Consider the following 24,323-nt stretch of genomic DNA (forward strand, 5'->3'; position numbering starts at 1 on the left):
ATATATTTTTACTCTTACAGTACATGTAACGGAATCATGAACATTTTTGAATTTCAGTAAGGGGTCGCCAGCCAAAAGGTTGAGAGACACTGACTTAAAGGAAATTTTTGATCTCACATGTCACCTTTATCACTTAGAGTTTATCTTCAGTGGAGGTACTCAATGTAAGTGAAATCAGAATCAAGTCTTTAATTCCCCCCCACCACTATTAAACAACCCTTTCCTTCTCTTTCACTGTATACAGCCTACTGCTTTATAATTTTTAATTCCACAAAGCATTTTGAACTTGTAACTTCTATCAAAAGTACTGTATAAAAGAAAGTTCAATTGTATTAGAAGTTTCCCACAAAGGAGCAAATACTCTTATTCAGTGGTTAGGAGAAGGATGACAAAATACTGCCAGGGTTCCACCTGGTGTGTATTGTCCTTTATTTCTATTTGGGCTAAAGACATATTGTACTCCACTCATGTAGTGAGAGAAAATGCAGTTACAGGATAACACCAGCTACAGAAACACATCCACATGATGCTGAAAATGCAAGCTAGAAGCACGCCATCAAATGTAACCCGAGCATAGCCATTGCTCATCCACTGCAAAACCACTTGTATTGTCACTACCTTGCCTTTAATTCATAGAAATTAGTCTGGGCTCTTTCAAGCACAGCTCCCATCAGCCAAAAATGGGTGAAATTTTGTTTTTGCTATGCTGCAATCAGACAGGTGCATGGTTTTCTTGCTAGTTTGGTAGCAAGTATTTCCTTTCCATCTGCCCCAAGTCCTGTGCACAGAGAGGAGCATCTGTGTGAGGGTCCCCAGCTGTTGCTGTTCAGAAACGGAGAGGAGGGCATTGCTGTTGTGGCTGAGTCTTTGCCTTTCTAAGATTTCACACAGAATTTTCGTGGGATTGGAATCCATATGTGGTGAGGGGGCAGGGCTAGCTATAGGTGAAGAGTGGGTAGCCCCAGACTGTGTGGGGATGGGTCTAGAGAGACACATCTCCTGCACCATCCCTGCAGAGATTCCCACGGAAAGATAGAGCCCCTCCATGCTGGAGAACCGTCCCATTAATTGGGGTTGCAGGGATAATGATGGTGAGGGGTAGTCTCTGGTAGCATGATTCTTTTGAAGCAGAGATAATAAGGAACAGGAGGGCTGCCTGGTCACAGAGCTGATGCAAAGTACCTGGCTTCATGTAAATCCTGGGGGAATCTGGAGTTAGGGGGTTGGGCACCTCAGCTCATCCGTGGAAATGCACCACTCAACAGACCACTGGGGATAAATGCTGAGAGAGAATATTTTTAAAAGCAGGTTAGACAAACACCTGTCAGGGATGGTCTAGGCAATACTTAGTCCTGCATTGAGTGCAGGGGACAGGACTAGATGATCTCTCGAGGTCCCTTCCAGATCTATGATTCTATGATCCGCTTTATTAAAATGTCTTTGCCAGCACCAGAAAACTGGGGTCTATTATCTGAATCAGCACAACAATGACTCATTAGGGGCCATACTTGTTTATGTTTTAGGAATGAGTGAGGACTGTTCTGGGACTGGGAGATACCCGGTGTTAATTTTTTTCATCATCCCAGAAATTCAGAGGGGATTTCTGCTATACAGCAAATCAGCTTCTTCCTGTCACTTGGTTGAAAGGAGCAATAAAATATTATCTAAATTTAGAAATGTATATAATTGATTGATGCCATGGGAGTTCCATTCTATCTGCTTCACCTTCCAAGGCACTGAATGTGCCAGATAGTAACAAATAGTGGGGCCTTCTATCAGGTTGAAATGTAAAGACTTGGAACCAAGACATTCCTTCCCAAAATGACAGAAATATATTGGAGTTATATGAAATCACTGAGGAGGTCCATACCATACAGTAGTTCTGAAACTCAGCCATGGATAATGGGATTCTACAATGGGAAATGCATTTGAAGGCCTTTTAAAATTAAACTTTATTATTAAAAAATACATTCAGTAGAAACACAGAGGGAGTGACTTGAATGACAAGAACTAATCAGAATTAAAAATGAAAGGAACAATCGTAATGCCATATATCTCAGAAGGACAATTTCAGAGAGAAGGTCAGCCTTTTATAATATATTTAAAAGACATAGAGAGAACATTAATCTTCAGTGAGCTCTCATTAAAGAGATGGGGTCTAGATGTATGCTGTGATTTGAACAAAGACCTAGCATTGCTAGATCCAGAGCTTGAATACTTGCTTAGCTGATCTTTGAAAATTATGTATATCCATTATGGATTTTTTTCTGGTGAATGCTAAGGTCTAAAGGCACAATCTTTTGCTGATACTTTTAAGTGCCACTTTTGAAGGAAGGTATACAACTTGGAAATAGGAAAGGAGTTTTCTTCCTAGGAAAGCAACAACAGTCTTCATTGCTAGTAATTACCATGGTATGCGCTACCTTTTTGACAGTTATGTTTTTGTTTCAATTCTTTGCTATTCCTCAGAGACTCTACCTAACACCCTTTAAAGTTCACGGGAATCTTTGGATTGGGCCCCGAGAGTAGGTTGTGAACCACCAGAAGAATTAAACAAATTGATTCCTTGTCTAATTATAGCCCCATTGTCAAGGGGTTTGAGAATTTAAGCACATGGATGTAATAAAAACCCTCATGGACTTTAAGTCTGAAATGAAGACAATGGCAAGTTCTTCGGATCTATAATATAGGTATATGCATTTTCAAATTATCCCTATTTTATACCTATTCTACACAGAATTCAAAGAGTAGCATTTTGTTGTTGCAATAGCGGCTTCAGCATTAGGTCACATTGCACTCTTCAAATAGTTACTTTGCTAAGGAGCAGTCTAAAATTTAGTGTTCTCCTTAGGGGAGGATATTTGTCTAGATTTTAAAAGCCCATAGGATGCCATTCTTAACTGGTGGATTCAACCTGCTTGATTCTTCAAATTAATGCTCGGAGGACATTCAACATGACTGATAAGATAAATTGGCTGAACATTTATTTGCCTTGGTCAAAACAAAAAGGTGAATCTGACCGTGTCAGTCAGAGGAAGAGCAATTTGTTATTTAAAATATTTCCACACTTAAGCTTTCACTGCACACATTGAAGGCAGATGGATATTAGGAGGCTCTTAGTCATATTATTAGAAGTTTAACAGAAAATTGTTTACATTCATTATTTTGCTATGGTGGGGATCAAGATCTGTAGCAGACTCAAAAACTCTCATCCTTCAGGCTGGTGGGTGTTGAATGGAAAATAAACCATCCCCACAGTCCTATGTCAAAGACAATGCCAGATTGGGAAAGGACAAGAAAGAATTTAGGAAGATGCCAGATCAGGAATATGCCTAAAATTCAAAACAGATATAGTGGGGCTTAGCAATTCAATAGATTAGATGAGATGGCTCTTGACTACTATATTTCCTGACCAGATTTTAAGGGATTCTACAGTGAGGAATGTCAGAATTGACTCACCACTGGCATGCCCCACTCATGGCTGGGTATGGCATGGCAGGATCTCCTTTGGCCTTGCCCTGCTGACAGCTGCTCCAGCCTTACAGTGGTCTCTCTTGACTCAGCCCTCTGGACAGGTAACATTTTGTCCCACCCCTTCTGGCATAAACAAAGTCCAACAAATTAAACTCAAATACACATAATTATTTACCCCATCTGGGCTCTCTTCTCCGCAGACTCTTCACCCCTTCCCAGATGCTGCAGGGTTATCCTCCTGCTGGTGTGTGGAATGATACATCCCAAGGCTTTCTCCCTGGAGGACGGGATCCAAACTCAATAGTCCTTCTCACCAGTGTGTTTCTGCACCCCATTGTCCAGTTGGCCAGTAGGGGAATACAGGCTCTCCCTCTCCTCTGGGTTCCCATCCAGGACCCTGTGGTGAGCAGCTAAGATCTCCTCCCACAGACTCCTCTTCTTCCTACCATGGCCTTCTCTCAGGCCCTTTCCTACAGCCCCTCGCTGAGCTTATTGTACATCTGCCTCTAGGTCTTTGCTCCACTTTGCTTCCTCAACCAGAGGAAGCCTACAGAGTTCTTCCTGCTTCCCTATGCAGTCTCCTTCTCATCTGGGTTTCCTCCTTTTATGCTCACCACCCAGTTTCTCCCCAGCTGGGCTTCATCTTCATTAGGGCCTGGCCAGTCTCCAGTGTAACCAGGGGCATTAATTGCTCTCTGTCTTCAGTTAACTCTTTTAGTGTCAATATGGAGTAAATACCCAATCACAAGGAAAAAATAGGGAGAAATATTACACAGAATCAATAGACTTGTCAAAGCTCACTGCCTAGTTGAAGCCTGTAACTTAGGACACTGAACCCTTACTCCTTAATGAATGTTTTACTCTTAGGATTGAGAAATGAACGACTACAACGCAAGTCCTTGAGAACTGCTAAAATCAGATTGATCAGAACCATTGTTATGGTGACTACAACAAACTACATTCACTTTTTTACTGAAAGAAGAGACTGTTGAAATAACATGTGCATTAAAATTAGTCAAATTAATTAATTTATTCTAGCTTCAGCTTTAATTTCAGTGTTCTCCAAGGGAAATCCTTCTGACACAGATGAATTGAAAACAAAGAACAAAGTAAGAAAATGAAAATCTCTTCAATATAACTTATGATGAAGACCACTTCCTCTCATGGATGTTATAGTTTATAGAGGTATTAATTTCATTTTCTGCTCTGGGGGAAGATATTAGAAATTCTGCTTATTTTAATCAACTGAAACAAAATGCTTGCATTTCCAAACATGGAGGAATTTGGAAGTGTTGTAAGATCCACTCCTCCTGTTCAGTATATTTGTTACACTATTGTACTGTTCTTTCTTAATATATGGCTCTAATTTAATCTCAATGACAATAGAGTATTTAAGGAAGTGAGAAGTTTTAGGACCCAAGATGAAAGTCATAATAGAAACTTTCACACATATAATGAAAAGGAAATGATGATCCTTACAAATTCTATCCCATATGTTGCACCACCTGAATCAGATAATGGAAATACTGGAGAATTGCTTTCCTTTTTACCTTTAAAGTCAATGATTTTTGTTGGTTGTTTTGTTTTTGTTTTAACTACTTTTGAGCAGCCTAGAACCAGAAGTTTTCCATGTAGGAGAAATGATTAGATCAGAGATGCAATCCCACAAGGCATCAAGACATTAATATTTTTCAGGATTAGAAAATCAATCATTCCAATTTAATAAATATGATTGTTGTAAGGGAGAGGAGGGTTTAACTGACAATTTGAGGAATGATGTGCTGAAGAAGAAAAGACAAAAATGAAAAATAAAATGAATCAATTGCTTGGCTTTAAAAATTATTTCTGGGGTCGGGGGGAGAGAAAACCATGTCTCTCAGCAATGCCACGTGATTTTTATCATGACTGTGCTGGACAGTGTCTTCTAAGATGTTGTAGGAAAGTGAGGTTGAGGTAAAAAAGCCAGAGTGAGAGGGGTAGAGATAGAAGTGTTGCTGAGTGATTCTGAAGGCACAGAGAACAAGTCACTCCTTTATCCTGTTGTTGATACCAAGCTGAACTCCTGTATAACACAGGATGGCCCCAAAATGAGCACATGTTTTCACTGAAGAGTTAGTGCTAATATACAACCATATGTTGACCGGTAGCTGCTCCATGCACCTCATCCCCAAACAGATGGTTACAGTCAGGCACATAAATTACCAGTGTAGCAATATGTGGATAGGGGTAACTGCTAGGTTCGGGGTACGTGTACACACTTAAACATACAGACCCCTCCTGGCAGCACTTGTGTCGGTAGGAGCTAGAATAGAAGTAAACCACTCATGCTCCTAGTTACAAGTTTTGTGCTGGGCATTTGTGGGAAGAATTTGGCCAGTTGCTTTAATTCTTAATCTATTGGGTCCTTTATATACGTTTTTCTTCTGATGAAGCAATTTGGTACCTACAAGAATAAAAAAGAAAGACCATACTTAATACTTATCAGCACTGCACAGGAACACTAAAAAACCACTTTTCACTACCAACCTCAGCTAACTTGACGAATATTAACCTTGTGAGATGAGTATATAATATCATACCCATTTGACAGACCAGAAAACTAAGGCACAAAGAGGATAAATGACATACCCAGGATTATACAACAACCCAGTGGCAGAGATGTGAATAAAATTTGGGAAATCTGATAGCCAGTCTGCCCACTAGACAATTGATCACCATTTGGCATTTTTAATTTAGAATTGAGTACCAGGAGCCTAAAGCCTCCTTCATTCTTACACACATTACTTGGATAACATTCTATTTTCAAATACATTATGTACAACTTAAGACTAACTAACATATAGTGTACACACACTGGCTGAGTCATGAAAACAAACCCTTCTCCACCACTCTGTCATTTTACTGTAATGTTTGTTTCAGGGAAGAAAGAGGAGAATTGAAGGAGGAACCCACAGAGCTAGGAAATTCATGACCAGTACACCACGCATCAAAGCAAGTTAGCCAAGACAATTGCAGATATATGGAGAGATGTTATAAGTCATGCCCTATGTTTAACTACTCAGCTAGCTGAAAGAACAGAGGTAAAATCTCTTCAGATTTCTCAGCTTTCCCTCCCATGCAGGTCAAAATTATTTCTTAGTGTACGTGTTTGCTCTTACCAGAGGAACCACTCTACTATATTCAACTTATTATAGGATTTCCAGTTGTTCAGCCTAGCCCCTTTTGCAACCACAGTGCCATTTAAGGAGATGCTTCTCTGGAGTGCTTAAAGACATGATGTTTCCTTGATGTTGCAGAATACCAATGTGGAGCAGACCTGGGATTTCATTGTCTAGAATCATGTTCAATTGGCACCTGACATCTTGCCCCTGATGTGTACAACATGTGGTGATTAATGTCAGTCTAATTCCATCTATGCCTCTGTGATCCCAGGCACAGAAAAAGTGTCTACAATACAGCTTATTTTGAATGTACAGTGTAGCGTCCTCCGTACAAAGTATCAGAGAATGCTTTCCAAGATGAAGCAGAATAGACAGAGAACACTTTAGAGAATTAAGAACAGCAATTCTCACACAAACAAGGATAGAAAACATGATGATTGATGTTTCCAGATCTCTAACCCATTCTTTATTCTACTTCACAGTTACATCTGCCTAGTTCCTGCAAATGGGAGGAAAGGAACTTACACTGGCTTTACAAAGGACTGGAGTTAACCCCTCCAGCTAGTCTGCTAAGGAGGATGGGTAGATAAGCAGGTGCTCTCCACAAGTTTACATTTTGCACCTCATTGGTAGCCCCTACCTGAAAGGCAAGGAATATAAATTAGCAGAGGAGTAGCTGATGGAGAGACTGAGCTGAGTCTGGATGAGAACCCTGGGGGAGAAGGATGACAATAATGGTGACGGATGGGCAGACGAACCGGGGGAATGTCTCTTCTTTTGGTCAAAAATTCCACTGAAGTCACTGCCAATTATGCATGCGTGTCTGGGGGAGGAAACTGGCTCTGTATGTTCACCTTGGATTATGGCTGAGGGAAGTCTTCCCTCTTGCTCTTAAGGCTTTGAAAGGGCAGAGCATTTTTGTGTTCACTTTCTGTTAGAGGCCAAGTGACTTGTCAGCCCAGGAGCAATTTTTGTTTTAAAAGTTTGAGCCAAAAAGGTTGGTTGCTGCTCATGAATTAAGAGCGTGAACCCGCACCCTTTTAAAGTTCTCTCTCCCAACTCTTGCTGATACTAAACAGGTTTGCAACATTTCTTGAAAAGAAGAGTTAAAGGTCCTGCATATATTTGTCAGGGTTACAGTCCATTGCTCATAGATGCACCTTTTAACGGTCTGGTGAAAGGCATTTTTGATATGGTCAAGTTACTAGGATTTTAAAAGCATACTTTGCATCTCCAGTGCTAATCTGACCCTGAAAAGAACCCTGAACCAGAGCTGATCAATTAATATGTGCCCTGAACATGCCTAACTGGGGGAATCTAAACCTTGCTAGGGTAAGGTGGCGTCTGTCCATTTTGAAATCCTACTTTGGCAGCTGTATCTTTGGCCATGCCCATAACACACAAATGGGGCTCCTTGTCCATATATCACCCAAGGGCACCCCTTTGAAAATTACTTACATGCCTGTCTTGCATTTAGGTGCCCAATTTGGTGTCCAGACAACCATTTAAGTGTCTAATCGGTATTTAAAATGTTGGCATTAAACGGCTCTAGTTGTATTTTCAGTGTGAATTGGCTTTAGACATTGGTGGTATATGAGCATGCTTGCTGTTAAGGGAGGAATGGTAGCCTAAAATAAAGTGATATTTTTTCCCGTGCTATTCTTCAGGGGCAATCACATTTCCTATGTGTTCTTCTCACTCCTCTGGCAGCCAAGTGATTACAGCATAAGACCACACAGAGAATAAATCTTCAGGGAAAATGGTTAGAGCAGCATCTCTTGTGGAGCACTCTGTGTGAAGTCAGACAAATACATAGGAAATGAGTGATGGGAGGAGGAAAATCAGCACAGTAAACTCTCCCCAAACAGCCACATAATCAAGGTCCCGTGACAGCAGGATTGTGCCTCCATACTTGCCTGAGATGTTGCTCAGACATGTGTGGACTCTAACAATTACAATTTTGTTTCCGTTAACAAAGCTGTTTGCCTTGTACATTCAACATTTGCTTCTCAAGACTACGTGCTCAGCTGGCCAATCTTGTGTGAAGCAGCTGCTGTTGTTACAGGAAGATGTGGGGTGCGGCTTCAGAGAGCAAAAGTCATTCTCCATCTTGAAAGGTGGAGCTCAGGACTGCAGACAGCGGGCTCTGGTTACTGTGTTTAGATAAAAATAGTTTAACTGATTAATACAATCTCCTGCTGACTTTAGAACAACAAAAATCTGATCACTTAGAAGGGCTTGCACGGTGGAACACGTCAGCTGGTTTAGACTACAGGCTATTAGTAAGGCTTGCACAAGTTGCTGTCCCTGGCACTCAAAACTCCTTTAACTATGGTGAGGCTCTGTGATGAATTGCTGGACAGTATAATATTGTAATATGGATTGTCAATATATTTATAATTGTTTTACATGTTTCATATTGAAGGATTTGTTTCTTATTGCAGCTGATGCCTTAAGCTTTTGAAAGTACAATGTCTTTTTCATTTTGTTCCCCTCCCAAACATCTTTAGCTTGTGGTCTACTCAGTGTACTTACTTGTTCCTCAGTGAGCACTAATGTAGATTGTGCCTGTTCATCAGGCTTATTAAAGAAGGCTTTGTTGATACTGGCCTAACTAAATTAAACTAGCTCTTTGTTTCCGTAATGACATTTCTGCCTATATGAATAATTTTGGGCTCTTTCTAGTTACATTCAAGAATGTAGAGCACAAATAAAGTTTAACTGACACATGGCATGATAATGTCATCTCAGTATCCTACCTGATAGTCCTGCAGGATTTGAATTATTCTCCATTTAAAACTCTAAGCGGTGATACTGTATAACAAACATGGGACCCCATGATATTTCTATGTTATTGTCAATCTCTAGGCTTTGTGATCAGAGTACTAAGGGGTCAGCTCTCTTTGCAGAACTGCTGTGAAATGACTCAGTCACTCATCCTCTTAGCGAATGGGTTTATGCAATTTGAGCCATCCCCTTTGGTGTGTTGGACAAAAAGCAGAGTTGAGGAACAGAGCAGAAATGCATTTCTTTTATAAAATAACAGTTGAGATGCAAAAGCCTTTTAATTTTTCTTTAAAAAATGGCAAGAAATCTGATATACACTGATATTAAATCAACAGCAAGAAATCTTACTTTAACACAGGCAATAAAGCACATACCATTTTGTTACTCACCTTTATCAAGATAATACTAAAATTATAAAGGGAACCTTTGGTAATGAACAAAACTAAACTGAAAGTTCGTTCAACATGTTGTGGGGGGAAAAAAAGGATTTTGACAATAATTACCCCTCATTGTGCTAAGCTGTTGTGAGAGTTAGTAATTGCCAGCAGCTTTTCACTGAATAGTTTCTGGGCATTTAAAAATGAATACACTGTGTTCATGAAGGAAGCTCATGGACAAATGAAGAATAGCTATAACTGAGGAAAGAATATGTCAGAGCTGAGTTGAAATTCCTTCATCCATCCTGAATGTTTGGGAAATGTGGCTGTAAAACCAGATCCAAATGTTGCAGCCAGCCAGTCTCTATAGAATGGACTGAAGCAAAACACCTAAACTTTGAGGATCCAAACTGCGGTCTTGATCCTGAAAAGTGAACTGCATGGGAGGACTCCTGCACCTGTGTAGTTTTTGAGCAGGACTTCGGCCTTAATGGACCAGTCAATCTCCCACAAGAACATTTCTCCATTCAAGCAAGATTGGAGGCTCAATGGATCTTGAGTATTTTTCCCCTGAATCCTGCCAGAGCGCCACTAGAATTTGATTTGAATGTTCTCCTTTTCCTCTTCTCCTGATATTTCTTCATTTCATTTTTGCAGCACAGCCACAGACAAAGGGGGAGTGACATTAGAAGGAAATGCCATGCTCTGCTCCCCTGGTTCACTAGAAGTCTCTACCTGTAGAGAGTGCAATAGACCATCTGGTGTTCATAAAAGCTCTGATTAAAGCAGAAGAGGGTTCAAAATGATAACGACAAGAATGATGAGCCAGATCTTGCTCCCTCTGAAGTCAATAGGAGTTTGGCAATCGCCTTTGGCAGGCGCGGGAAGGAAACACTATTAAGACAATTGTAAACTCTTTCGGACAAGGACCATTATTTTGTTGTGTGTTTGTTCAGCATCTAGCATCATGGGATCCTGCCTCAGGACTGGGACTGCCAGGAACTACATAAATACAAATAATAAATAAAAACAACTTGGGTGGGCAAGTTGCCTTTTATTGAGCTAATACATACATTAAGATCATAGAATCATAGAATATCAGGGTTGGAAGGGACCCCAGAAGGTCATCTAGTCCAACCCCCTGCTTGAAGCAGGACCAATTCCCAGTTAAATCATCCCAGCCAGGGCTTTGTCAAGCCTGACCTTAAAAACCTCTAAGGAAGGAGATTCTACCACCTCCCTAGGTAACGCATTCCAGTGTTTCACCACCCTCTTAGTGAAAAAGTTTTTCCTAATATCCAATCTAAACCTCCCCCACTGCAACTTGAGACCGTTACTCCTCGTTCTGTCATCTGCTACCATTGAGAACAGTCTAGAGCCATCCTCTTTGGAACCCCCTTTCAGGTAGTTGAAAGCAGCTATCAAATCCCCCCTCATTCTTCTCTTCTGCAGGCTAAACAATCCCAGCTCCCTCAGCCTCTCCTCATAAGTCATGTGTTCCAGACCCCTAATCATTTTTGTTGCCCTTCGCTGGACTCTCTCCAATTTATCCACATCCTTCTTGTAGTGTGGGGCCCAAAACTGGACACAGTACTCCAGATGAGGCCTCACCAATGTCGAATAGAGGGGAACGATCACGTCCCTCGATCTGCTCGCTATGCCCCTAGTTATACATCCCAAAATGCCATTGGCCTTCTTGGCAACAAGGGCACACTGCTGACTCATATCCAGCTTCTCGTCCACTGTCACCCCTAGGTCCTTTTCCGCAGAACTGCTGCCTAGCCATTCGGTCCCTAGTCTGTAGATGTGCACTGGGTTCTTCCGTCCTAAGTGCAGGACCCTGCACTTATCCTTATTGAACCTCATCAGATTTCTTTTGGCCCAATCCTCCAATTTGTCCAGGTCCTTCTGTATCCTATCCCTCCCCTCCAGCGTATCTACCACTCCTCCCAGTTTAGTATCATCTGCAAATTTGCTGAGAGTGCAATCCACACCATCCTCCAGATCATTTATGAAGATATTGAACAAAACCGGCCCCAGGACCGACCCTTGGGGCACTCCACTTGATACCGGCTGCCAACTAGACATGGAGCCATTGATCACTACCCGTTGAGCCCGACAATCTAGCCAGCTTTCTACCCACCTTATAGTGCATTCATCCAGCCCATACTTCCTTAACTTGCTGACAAGAATACTGTGGGAGACCGTGTCAAAAGCTTTGCTAAAGTCAAGAAACAATACATCCACTGCTTTCCCTTCATCCACAGAACCAGTAATCTCATCATAAAAGGCGATTAGATTAGTCAGGCATGACCTTCCCTTGGTGAATCCATGCTGGCTGTTCCTGATCACTTTCCTCTCATGCAAGTGCTTCAGGATTGATTCTTTGAGGACCTGCTCCATGATTTTTCCAGGGACTGAGGTGAGGCTGACTGGCCTGTAGTTCCCAGGATCCTCCTTCTTCCCTTTTTTAAAGATTGGCACTACATTAGCCTTTTTCCAGTCATCCGGGACTTCCCCGGTTCGCCACGAGTTTTCAAAGATAATGGCCAATGGCTCTGCAATCACAGCCGCCAATTCCTTCAGCACTCTTGGATGCAACTCTCGGATGCAAAGATAGAGCCAAACGTCAGGATCCTTCATGATTTATTACAAATACTTGAAATGTTGTGTATTTGAAAGTGTTTGGGGTTCTAATAAAATGTATTTTCCACCTTGTCCACTTTTGCTTGAAGATCAACAGGACTATAATTATTTAACACAAACAGAGACAAAGATCCAAATTCTGTTCCAGCTCAAAGCACATTCAACCCCATTGACTTCAGTTGGGTTACACGGGTGTAAAGAGAGGAGAAGCAGTGACCCAAAGAATGATTCTTCACTTGTATAGAACCTTCAGTCTGTACTACCTTACATTGTTTCACGATCTTAAATTACACACTGGGTTCAATTAATCCACTACTGAAATGTGATCATCTCTGGACTGAAATACAGTTACTCGACCAATTTTACCTCTTGTAGGACAGAAAGTTTAGGATGAGAAGTTAGAAGTATGCCTTTCCAGCTGAAAGGGTACAGGGAATTTAAGTAGGAAGAATGAAAGTAACCCAGCTGGAATTTAACCAGTTAACGTTTCTTGCTGTTTCAAGAAGCGTCATGACCAGAAGTGGTCAGTATCTAAGTTTCACATCTCCTCCAAGTGATGGCACCTCCACAGCCGCCCTAACACCGGCCCTGCTCTAGGAAAGCATCTACATTCAGATGGGTGATTAAACATGGGCTTAACTTCAAGCATGTGCTAAAGTGAAAGCTAGGCATGTGCTTAAAGCTTGCCTGAATAGTGATGGACTTCAGTGTTTTCTTGAGTCAGGTCCATAATGCTCTGGTAGAGAAGAGGAGTGTCACCTACTGAATTGCCAGCCCCATTTTCTGCAGCATCCGGGGAGGTCTTCCATACAAGTCCTGAGCCTACTCAGCTTAACTTGAGTGATCTGGCTGGACCTGAACCGTGGGGAAGATGACAGATTTTTAGAACGTTACCTCCTTTGAGTAGGGACTTCCTCACTGTATTCATCTTTAAAATGCTAACTCGATAGAGCTACAGAAATAAATAATGAGGAAAAGAAGAAATAATATAGTAATAAGCTCAGCGAGAGACAAAGAACCTGAATGAAGCCAGTTTATCCAATCAAAAAAAGGTAAGAACAAGGATTTTTCTTTAAATATTTAACCGCTTAACCATATTTTCTGTGATAGTTATTTGTTTTCTAGCAATGATTTCTGGGTAATTTAGTTCTTAGTGTCTTTGTGTTGCTTACGATCACATCTAAATGCAGACATGTTAATACCCAAATCTTGCTATCGTAAGTCACCTTAGGTATTCTAACATTCCAGACTCTGACATTACTGGTACAGCTTTGCTGACACTGAAATGGGTGTGATTTTTTTTAATTGAGCATGCTGCCTCAATAATTTTATCTGGATGAATATGTGAACTGAGCACATTTCTGGTTTGCTCTTATCTTGTCTGGAGTGCTAGAAAAGAATGAAAATTGATGGGTTGAATGGCTTCTCTCCGTAGAAAACATTTCCTTGTCCTTATGTAAGTGTCCTTGAAATACTCTCAGATTCTGTCCAATAGTTTCCCCCTGCAGAAGACATGGGGCAAGGGAATGGGCGGCGGAGGAGGGCGAGGAGGAGAGAGAGAGAGAAAATGATTAAGTGCTGTCATTTCATAATTACCACTGACTAATAGTTTTAGCTGTTGCAATATTTACACAATATTAGCCCGATGCTAATCCCATTGAAAGTAATGGTAAAATGTGACTTCAGTGAGAGCAGGATCAGGCCCTTCTGTATGTCTTTTTCTCTGTTGTTAGCCCTTGCTCTGATTGTCCTTATGCCACAGCCAAAATTCAAGCCCTGGTGTCACAGAGATTTCCTCCTGGGAACAATCATGGCCACAGTTTGGCTTCATTTATATATAAAATCTTAATTTCTGGCCTCGGCTTGGCAAGGTACTTAAACAAATGCCTAACTTTGAGCCCATCAGTTAACTTTAGCAGGACTATTCGTGTGTTTAAAGTATGGCATGTACCTAAGTACCTTTGCAGAATCAGGACGTCTGCGTGTTTCTCTCTTTGAACGGGAGGTGTGAAATACCTGCACCAAATGATGGTAAAGCAATTTGTGTGCTACGTAATGTGCAAGCACATCCTATTCAGTCACATCCATTGTTCATCTCTGCTTAATTATATGTGCAGATTGTAGTTAGAATCAGACATTAAAAATCTGGAGCACAATAGCCAAAGTCATAATGGGATTGAAATCTCCATGAGGAAAGGGGATGAAAATGGAATGGCCATCTGTTGTAATGATTCTGGAGGTTGTAAATGACATAATATGGGCTGCCTCTACTGGCCATTGCACTGAGTTCAGAGAGACAGCCCTTGAGAAAATACAGTACCTTGATAAAATTCTAAAAGACCACAATATCTGGCAGTGACAAAGTGGCTGGTAGCATTTGGTTCATCTAATTTCAAACCTAGGCAAATACTGATTGAAATTTCCAAAGCAGTCGTGGAGATTTAAACATTGATCTTTCATTAAAACTAATGGGAGATATGTGTCTAAATTTAAATCCCCTAGACTGCTATGAAAATCTCAACCAGCATTTTGGAAGTTTGACTCTGATGGTGCTACAATCAAAGATGTGATTTGCAGCTCAGGTAGATGTACCCAGGCTAACTTTAAGTGCGGGCTTCAGCACATACAAAAAACCCAAGTATGTACCCAAGGGGACCTGGTACAGTTTGCTCTGAAGCCCATGCCACTGTGTTTTCACGGCTATTTTTAGCAAGCTAGCTAGATTAAAAGCTAGCATGCGTATGCCGACATGAGCTGCAATCACACCCCCGATTGCAGTGTAGACATAGCGTAAGTAGCACATTATGCTTAGGTGGTGAGATGGTGAAAATAGGAGGAGAGAGGGAAGGAATCCAGTGGGATAAAAGTTGAAAAATGGAGTAGAGAAAAGGGAGATTAAAAAGCAAACACAGAGAAGTTGTGTGGAAAAAAGCAGACAGAGAGTAATAATCTAATGAAAAAATGCATATAGTATGAATTTTCTTTATGTAGCATGTATAAGCGATCCATTTTTTTTAGCCTAGCTTTTGTGGGGTTTACTTGTTAATTTGCTGAGAGTGTGCTTTCATAGATTCCCAGTTCATAGATTCGAAGCCCAGAAGGGACCATTGTGGTCATCTTGTCTGACCTTCTATATAATGCAGGACATAGAACTTCCCCAAAATAATTCCTAGTGCACATCTTTTAGAAAAATATCCAATCTTGATTTAAATCAATGATCCTCTGTGTGACTCAGCTAGACAAAGTATTCTATGGTGTATCTCCACTGCTTTCCATGGAGTGAGCTGATGGTTGACTTTGGCCCATGACTTTCTGCTCATAATACACAGCACAGTTTCTCTGTAGCTAGAGAATTTTGCTTTTAAACTCAGTCACCCTTTGTGGGGAGGAGACGACATGGATATAGTTTACAGGAAAAGAAAAACACTTGTGAATTCAACCCTCCCCATCCAAACAGTTTGAGGGATTCCTCAAACCACAAACTCCCCATAGCCCACCCATACTTAGATACCAATAAAAATAACACTTCCAGTTGTGTTTGGGTGTGTGAGGGTTCCAAGGCTCTTTAGCACGTTAACCATCATCACAAAGCAACGATAATAGTCCTTACAAAAACGTCAGGGTTGATTGTGAAGTTGCAAGGGAGATGTCTCTTGGTTAAGGGATTTTTGCCCCAGAAGACAAGGATTGATCTAACGCCCACTGAAGTCAATAGAAAAGCCTCCCATTGACCTTAACAGGAATGATTCAGGCCCAAAATGAGCAAACTGAGTCTGGATGTGGAAGTGGAATAACAGCTGGTGCCTACAGATTTTCTGTTATGAAACTCCACTTGACAGTACAGTAAGTACTTCACTGGGCACTGATACAAAGGAGTCCTACCAGGAATTGGGGAAGAAGATGTCATAGCACGAACTTGTCATTGCAGGCAATTGCACATTATGCCCAAAATAAATGAATAAAGCTTATCAGCAAAGTCTATGAAAAAGAACACATGTAACTGATAAATCCAGTCTACGCTGTGCTTTAATTTGTTCAGATGAATATTTCTGTATTCAGCATATGGTGCACTAGATTTCAAGTCATTGATAAAGACTCCAATCTTTGTAGTCTCTTTATTATATTTTTCCATTTTCTGCTGAGTTGGAAAAAAGGCACTGCATGCCATCTGTCAGCCTGAAAGTAGGGAAGAAGTTTCAGACTGGTAAACTAGCTCTTCTCTTCCAGGTTGTGGTCCCAGGGAAAGTAACACAGCCCTGTTAAACAGTTATTTAACAAGCACACTGATTTATCGAGCACCCTAATGACAATTATGAATATGAACCTGTCATGTTAATAACCACTATCCCTAAACATCCTAGTCACGAATATACAGTAATTAAGCCATTATAGCTAATGCAATTGTATTGGTTCTATTAAATGAAGGGCTGTGCTGTAAATAAAGATGGGGTGATAAAAAGAAAAGAATTGAGGATATTTGTTGGAAATATTATTGGAATATGCACTGCAGGAGCAAGAAGCTCAGATTTAAAGGCTTCTACTTTAGCCTAATCTATAGTTGTGGATTACTTTAACCGGTTACCCACCCCAAACCAAGGGCTTACACCTACTTTCATCTGTGAGAGTTCAGCCCTCAAGACAGACTACAGTGGAGAGGTTATCAATAGGAGGGGGACCCACCGGAGCACCACAGAGACGACATAGTGCTCTTTTTATAATAATTACTTTTATTAACCAAACAAACAATACACCCGTTGCAATCTGGCAAAGGGGAGAGATACCAATACAGAATGCATAATATTTGCCTCACTCACATCATGCCTTGTGGAAAAACCTGAAGTGTTACTCCTCATCTTCATCCTCACCCCCATCATTATCATCATCATCGCCACCAGTGGCCATCATCCTGGTGACATCCCACCATGGCCCGTGACTGGGATACCGCTGTTTTAATGTGTTACGCTGATGTCCACTGGGGTCATACATATTTATGAAGGTTTTAACTCCTTTTCTTTATTTGAACTTTCACACCTCCCTGCTCTTGGTGTCCCCTTACTCATTAGTTCACCGTATACTCATTAACATTTTACATCACCTTATCACCATAGTAACAGGTGGCTACCTTAAGGAAATCGAACATTTCTCCCTGGCTACCAAGAGTCACCTTGTGGTGCCTATAGTCTATGCATAGACATTATTAGCCAAACTCAGCAGTTATTTTCAAAACATCAGTATATCACAAACACAGACACAAGCTCAGCAGAGTTATTATTAATTTACTTATTATACTAACTATTATAATAAATCCTAATGCCTAATCTGTCTAAGATAAATATTTTACAGGACTGAGGCCTTGTAGGTCCTGTGTTACAATATTAATTGATCCTTACCTTTCACCTCTATATCCTAAATATACCTGATACCTTTTATCCTTGGCTACATACTAAAGAGTCTATTTTTATGATCTTGGCTGGAATTGAAAACAGAAGCTGATACATAAAACTACTTGCTCCTTTCACCGTAAAATACTGCACCAAATCCCATGATGATGGCAGGTTTGTGATAAAGCTGTCGTAAGTGGTAATCAGTTTATTGCACTTCCACTGCAGCTCCTTCACTGATCTCATGTCTATCTGTAAGGTGCAGTAAAATGAGCTCTAAAGGCCCTTTTCGTAAAAGTTTTACCTAGCTTTTTCAATAGAAAAGATAATCCCCATGTTTCTTATTCAGTAAATTCAGGCCCATTGCATGTAATGGCTTCTGTTTCACTAGGTGCACCCAGTTTTATAAAGGAAACAAAACTGGTCCCACCTGAGGATTTAAATCTCTAGCAAATAGCTTCCAACCTTCAGAGAAGGAAATTTTGGATTTATACAGCAGGGCCAATGCTGTTAGCTACATGGACGTAAAGCTGGTGTAAAACACCACTGAAATTAAAGGATTTACTCTGCATTAACCCACATGTAAATTAAATCAGAATTTGGCCACAGGTGACCAAGTTCAGTAGCATAGCAGCAGTGTCTTAGGTGTTCTTAGGTGGCTATGGACTAAGGGCAGATGAGATTAGATCCAGTCATTTTTTAGAGGCGATAAAAGAGTGTCCTGAATAAAATGAAAATGATTAGAGGCATGGAAAGGCTTCCATGTGAGGAGATATTGAAAAGGTGGGGATTGTTTAGAGAGGAGCCATGTGATACAGGGTATATAGAGCTATGCAGACTACAGCACTGTATAGATAAGATAAACTGTGTGCTCTTCCTTACCCTTTCTCACAATATCAGGGACATCCAATGACATTGCAAGGTAACACATTTAAAACTGATAAAAAAAGAAATCCACAACACATAATTAGTCTGTGGGACTCATTGGCACTAGATATCATTGAGGCTGAAGATTAGTAGGATTCCAAAAAGAATGAGACATTTATCTGGATAATGAGCATATCCATTGCTACATCAGATAGAAGAGGTTTGTATTTTTGAAAGTGGTAAAAACTCTCATGCTCCAGGACAGAAGGCAACCACTAACTGTTAGGGGTTGGGAAGAAGCTTCCTTGCTGGGCAGCTTATTCTATCACTGTCCACTGTGGGAGAATTTGTGCATTCCTCTGAAACACCTGCTACAGGCCACTGTCAAAAATAGGATCCTGGACTAGATTTTCCACTGACCAGATCCAGTATGGCAATTTCTATATTCCCTAGACAAACACAGACAAGTAGATGGTGGGTAGATTTGCTATCTAATAGGCTCCTTGGAGCTTTATCATGGTCATCTTACGTGGTCTTCAGACATAATACATGGGTACTGGGTCCAACAACAGTTTCTGAAGCTGTTAGGAACAACTGGGGCTTTGCACAGATGCAGCATACACAGCAGTCTGCTTAAACTGGCAGCTCCCTCTGAGAGAGCTGGGCCTGCCTCAACGCCCTTAAAAACTCCTGAAATTTCGGGGTGTTCAGGATTTGACCCAGATCTGAGTTTTGCAAAGAGCATCTTTCTTTATAAAGATCTGAACATAAACCATAAATTACAGACACAATCAACCCTCAGTTATGGAGTTTTTGGACTTGGGATCCAATTGTTGGCACTTCAAGCCTGTCTATAATCGCCAGGGTTTCTCTTTGTTTACACAAATTGTACTGCTTCCTCCTCATGACGGGAATGAACAGGAGACACACAGGGCCCCATTAAAAGGGGACGCACACTGCACCCATTACCGGCAGCACTGACAGCAAGCCCTCTCTCTCAAGCATATGACAGCATTATCTTTTGCCCGTCTGGCTTGGGATGAGAAGCTAATGAAGCTGCCAGTAATTCTCTATTTCTAGCTAGAGATCCAGTGATTTTCTTGAAGTGCAGAGTCACTTGAGGTGAATGGAAGAAAGGAAGATTGTCAGCTGAGGACAGAAAGAAAAATTAAAGGGAGATTGTGCTGGAATTTAAAATAGTTTCAATTGCTTAATCAGATGCAAACTGTGACTGGCTCAAAAATGATTATTTAGTTTACATGCTGTCTTTAAAAAAATTAAGCCTGACATAATGAGAAAGGAAGTAGTGATGGTGTTAGCTTGATGTCATGTACCTAGAGAGGAAGAGAAGAGCTACAACCCGTGAGACAGGGATCTTCACCCTGAGACGCTGGCCAAAATTCAAACATGATTTGTGGGATGATGTAAGTTAGATGCCTTTTATACTCACTTAGACTCCTGCAAATGATAGCACATGGGCTGACCACTCTGGCTGCATAGGGCCCCACTGACTTCACTGGGGGCTTTGTGCAGGGTGCAGCAGCTCACCTGTGCACTATCAATTGCAGGGTCAGAGACCTAGATTCCCTTATACTCAATTAGACTCTGTTACACCTATTTGTACCCATTTAGTGATGCATATGTTTTTGTGAAGGAGTCTGTGCTGGTGAAGCTTTCCTCCTAAGGAGCAGGAGGAATGTGTATGAAGGAGTCAATTGAAGTTGGGGATGACCTATTTAACTCACACATTCTTGTAGCCTACTTCTACCCACCTCTGCATTGGTCCCCTTGGCACGTGAGTTATACCAGCTCAGTGTCCAAACAGGGAGCTACTGTGTGTGTGTTTGTGTATGAGTGGGGACAAAGGGGGTATAAGTTACATGCTGGTAAGAGGATGTGAACCTAGGTGAGTCTGGGGGCTGGTCTACACTGAAAAGTTAGGTTGACCCAGCATGTCTCTCAGAGGTGTGAAAAATTCACACACCCCAAGAGACATAATTAAACTGACCTAATCCCTGGCATAGACAGCACTAGGGTGATGGAAGAATCCTTCTGCCAACCTAGCTTTCTCCTCCTGGGGAGGTGGATTAACTACAGAGATGGGAGAACACCTCCTGTTGCTGTTGTGAGGGTCTACACTGACGCTCTGGAGCGGTGCTGCTGGAGCATTTCAAATATGGACGTAGCCTACGCAAAGAAAGGTAACCAAGCAGGAGTCTAAGTAGTGTAACGTACACATTGTGGGGTGGAGGAGAGGTACGGTATACCAAGTACCCTTAACTTCACCTCTGAATTTGGTCTAGAGGGAACAACAGATGATTCGCACACCTGTCTTAAGGTCAATCTGGTGGGGCAGATCTTTAGCTGCCGTAAATCAGTGTGGCTCCATTGCAAACATTGACTTCAGTAGAGGTGCAGAAATTTACACCCGCTGATGACCTGGGCCAGAAGCTTTGCTTGGGATATTTACACTGAAGCAATAATAAAAAAAAATCTAAATAAAATAATACAGACACTACCTAAAAAGAGGTGTCGAATTCTCCTGCTGTCCTCTGTATCACCTGCTGCTGCCCTCATCTTCCTACCAAGATACAGTTCATCAGATTGCATCATTTCCTACTGATATTATCATGAACATGGCAGTCTCAAGGGATTATGCAGTGTCCAATTAATAGCAAAAGAAATTTTAAGGATTTTTTAAAAATCCTGATTTCTAATTTGCTTGTTTAATTTTCATATTCTGATTAGCTGAAGTCATCTAAAGCAGTGGTAAAAAATGCCATGGCATTTTCCTAAGTGGCAGATTATTTTTAGCCTTCGAGATTTAAAGCTCTCTCCAGGTTCCTGAACTTTGAGAACTTTTCTTCAATAAGGAACTTGATAGCCAAACAGATATATCCCCTCCAACCATTCAACTGATTTAATTAAAATATGCAAAATCTCTCCTTCTGCACAATAAAGGGATATGCATTTTTTCAGTGAGATAAAAGACATTGGCTAAAGTCTTTATTATTTATAGGCGTAATTACTTTCCCCTCTGTTTTTACGGCATGAATACTGTCCTGTTTTACTGTATGTTAAAGCTACAGAAGGAAAAAGAAAAATCCAGATCATTTTATACGTCTCTGGCATTCCTGGAATGACATGTACAGCTTCTGTGAAACAGAAACAGGCATATAAAAAAAGAGTTTGGGGCCTGATTCTTATTTATGCTAACATGTTCTTTACACTTCCAGAGTGCTGTAAATCTTATCCTTTATGTCTCAATTTAGATCACGCCCTATGGAGGAACATTCACAAACCGAATATGTTATTGTTATTAGGAATTTGGTTTAAAATTGCTCTTCCTCAACTGATTTTTTTTAATCACCCAAAGATGTTTAGATTGAGATTTAACCATCAAAATGCAGATGAGTAGATCAGCCTGTCACCTATAAGGTAAGAAAAAAGAGCACTGAAAGCAAATAAAAAATGAAGATATGAGCATAGTAGAATTTTTGTTTGTTTTTTTCCAACTGCCATTGCAGTTTGGGTTCCTTGAGTGCTGTTCTCTATATCTTCACACTGCAGAACATATAGGCTGGATTAACCAAAAGCTGCCCACACAAGAGAACACCTGTGTAATAACACATAGCACCCGTTTTGGCTATTCACTTCTCTTCTTGCCCACAGTCACCCTCATCGGCCTATTTCTGGCATCTTTTAGGAAGGAGATCACAGCCTCCTAGTTGCACAAGACCTTGCACCCAAACAATTATCTCTACCCTTCTCTCCACAAGGTTAGAATTTAGTTTATCTTTCCAACCCACCCATCAGTAACTATTCCACTAATAGTTCTGAGACCCCAGCCAGGTAGTGTTAAATGCAAAGATTTTTTTTGGAAGCAGGTGAGAAATAGAGAGAAAAATCATAAGATGATCACTACAGAACAAAGTCACCTAAACAAATACACCTGAAAGCATCACTAGAGTGACCCTAAGATTTATTATAGGATACTAAAATATTTTCTACAGAATGGTAAAAAAGTACTTTTTTTCTCTCCCAAGTTAAAGCTGTCTGCCTCTGTCTACCATATCAGCTTAATCATATGTACAGAGGGTTTCTCTACAAGTATCCTGTTGGCTTCTACAGGCCATTCCCCTAATTATAAATTACGTTCATCTTAACAGGGAACAGGGACAATATCATGTCATTTATGTGCCCAGTTGCAACTAACCAACACAGCTCAAATCTCAAATATGGAGTATCCAATATGTGCAGCAAACAGGTTACAATTAATCCACAGCATTAAAAAATAAACCTCAAAAATTGGTTGATTAAATTTGAATAATAAGTAAATTCAAGGAAATCATGATCTGCCTCTGGACATTCCATGTGCGGAAAGAGAGGGTAAAACTCTCAATAAATTATTTGCTATTAATGATTTACTTAGCTCTAGTCAGCATTAGCCAATGCCCCTATACAGCAGGACAGGCTCCTAACCACTAGTAATGAAAGACTGAATTGATTATTATTATTATTATTATTATTTTGCAAGGAGAGAAGTATTTGTTAATTCTAGTGGCCTGGTCAGATTCTAACTTGAGTAGCTCTATTAGGTCTAGCTACCAAACTATGCAGTTTCAGTTGGATAAGGAGTTCATCACTCTCTGCCCTAAAACTGTGCAATGTTGTTGTACACTATTAAAGCATTTGTCGCACTTCATCTCATAGGTGGATGCATTTCAGTGATGGATAAAGTGGTTCCTGTGCACAGTTTGTAATTCAGCTTGTTGGAAACGTGCTTTCCTAAGAAAAGTACTGTATAAATGCAGAGTACTCACACCTATTATTCATCTTTTAATACACATTTCAATAATATTTGGAGTAACATGATAACAATAATTAAAGGTGATAGGATAAATTTTGACATGTTTATAAGGCCAATTACAAACACCTCTTTAAAAACCAAGTTTTGATCCCAAGCACAAACAGCCAATAAACACTCTGATGATAAAGATGATGATACCTTTAACAGAGACACGTGTTAATGCTTTAGATACAGTTATAACGGCTCTGGTTCTATGCCCAGCTCAGAACTCCAGGAGAATCAGTCTAGGGGAACATAGAACTGGACTCAAAATGTGGATCCCTCCAGGGGTTGTACCTATCTATCTACTGTTTCCTTCAAAAATGGCTTGAGGCTTTTAAGAGCTGAGACAATCCCTATAATGTCAATTACCCTGGGGTCAAAGGCAGAACATACAATTGATTCTTGTGGTGCAAGACCAGAGATGCAGTTCACTAACGTGACTCTAGGCTGTACAACCAACCGCCCTCCTTTTTTTTAGGGCTAAATATTCCCCCCTCTGGTCCCTTGCACAATCAACAAACACCCACAGCAACAACACAAGCCGAGCCCCTCAGACAGGTTTGATTTTGGGTGACCTGCCAGTGCCATGGGTAAATTTGCCACGAGCTCCTCTTGCCGTGACGCTGCTCTTCCGTCACGTGCTCCCCCCTCCCCTCCATCCCCCCCCAGACATACCTTATGCCACCAGCTGCTCTGCTCCTGGAGGCATCCACCTTTTGCTCACTAGCAAACCACAAACACATCGTAGCATTTTCCAAGGGAGGGGGAGCCCACCAGT

General features: G+C 40.9%; 1 long non-coding RNA gene across 1 annotated transcript; it reads right to left on the reverse strand.

Annotated features, from left to right (window-relative positions):
• Positions 1 to 2,967: 2,967 nt before the first annotated feature.
• On the reverse strand, positions 2,968 to 24,318 carry LOC142073235 (uncharacterized). The gene is made up of 3 exons (XR_012670002.1): positions 24,221 to 24,318; positions 7,161 to 8,788; positions 2,968 to 5,917 (listed from the first exon to the last, which is right to left on the reverse strand). It is a non-coding gene; the product is annotated as an uncharacterized LOC142073235 (long non-coding RNA).
• Positions 24,319 to 24,323: the final 5 nt, after the last annotated feature.

The sequence above is a fragment of the Caretta caretta genome, chromosome 9 (genome assembly GCF_965140235.1).
Source record: "Caretta caretta isolate rCarCar2 chromosome 9, rCarCar1.hap1, whole genome shotgun sequence".
In the NCBI taxonomy this organism is placed as follows: Eukaryota; Metazoa; Chordata; order Testudines; family Cheloniidae; genus Caretta; species Caretta caretta.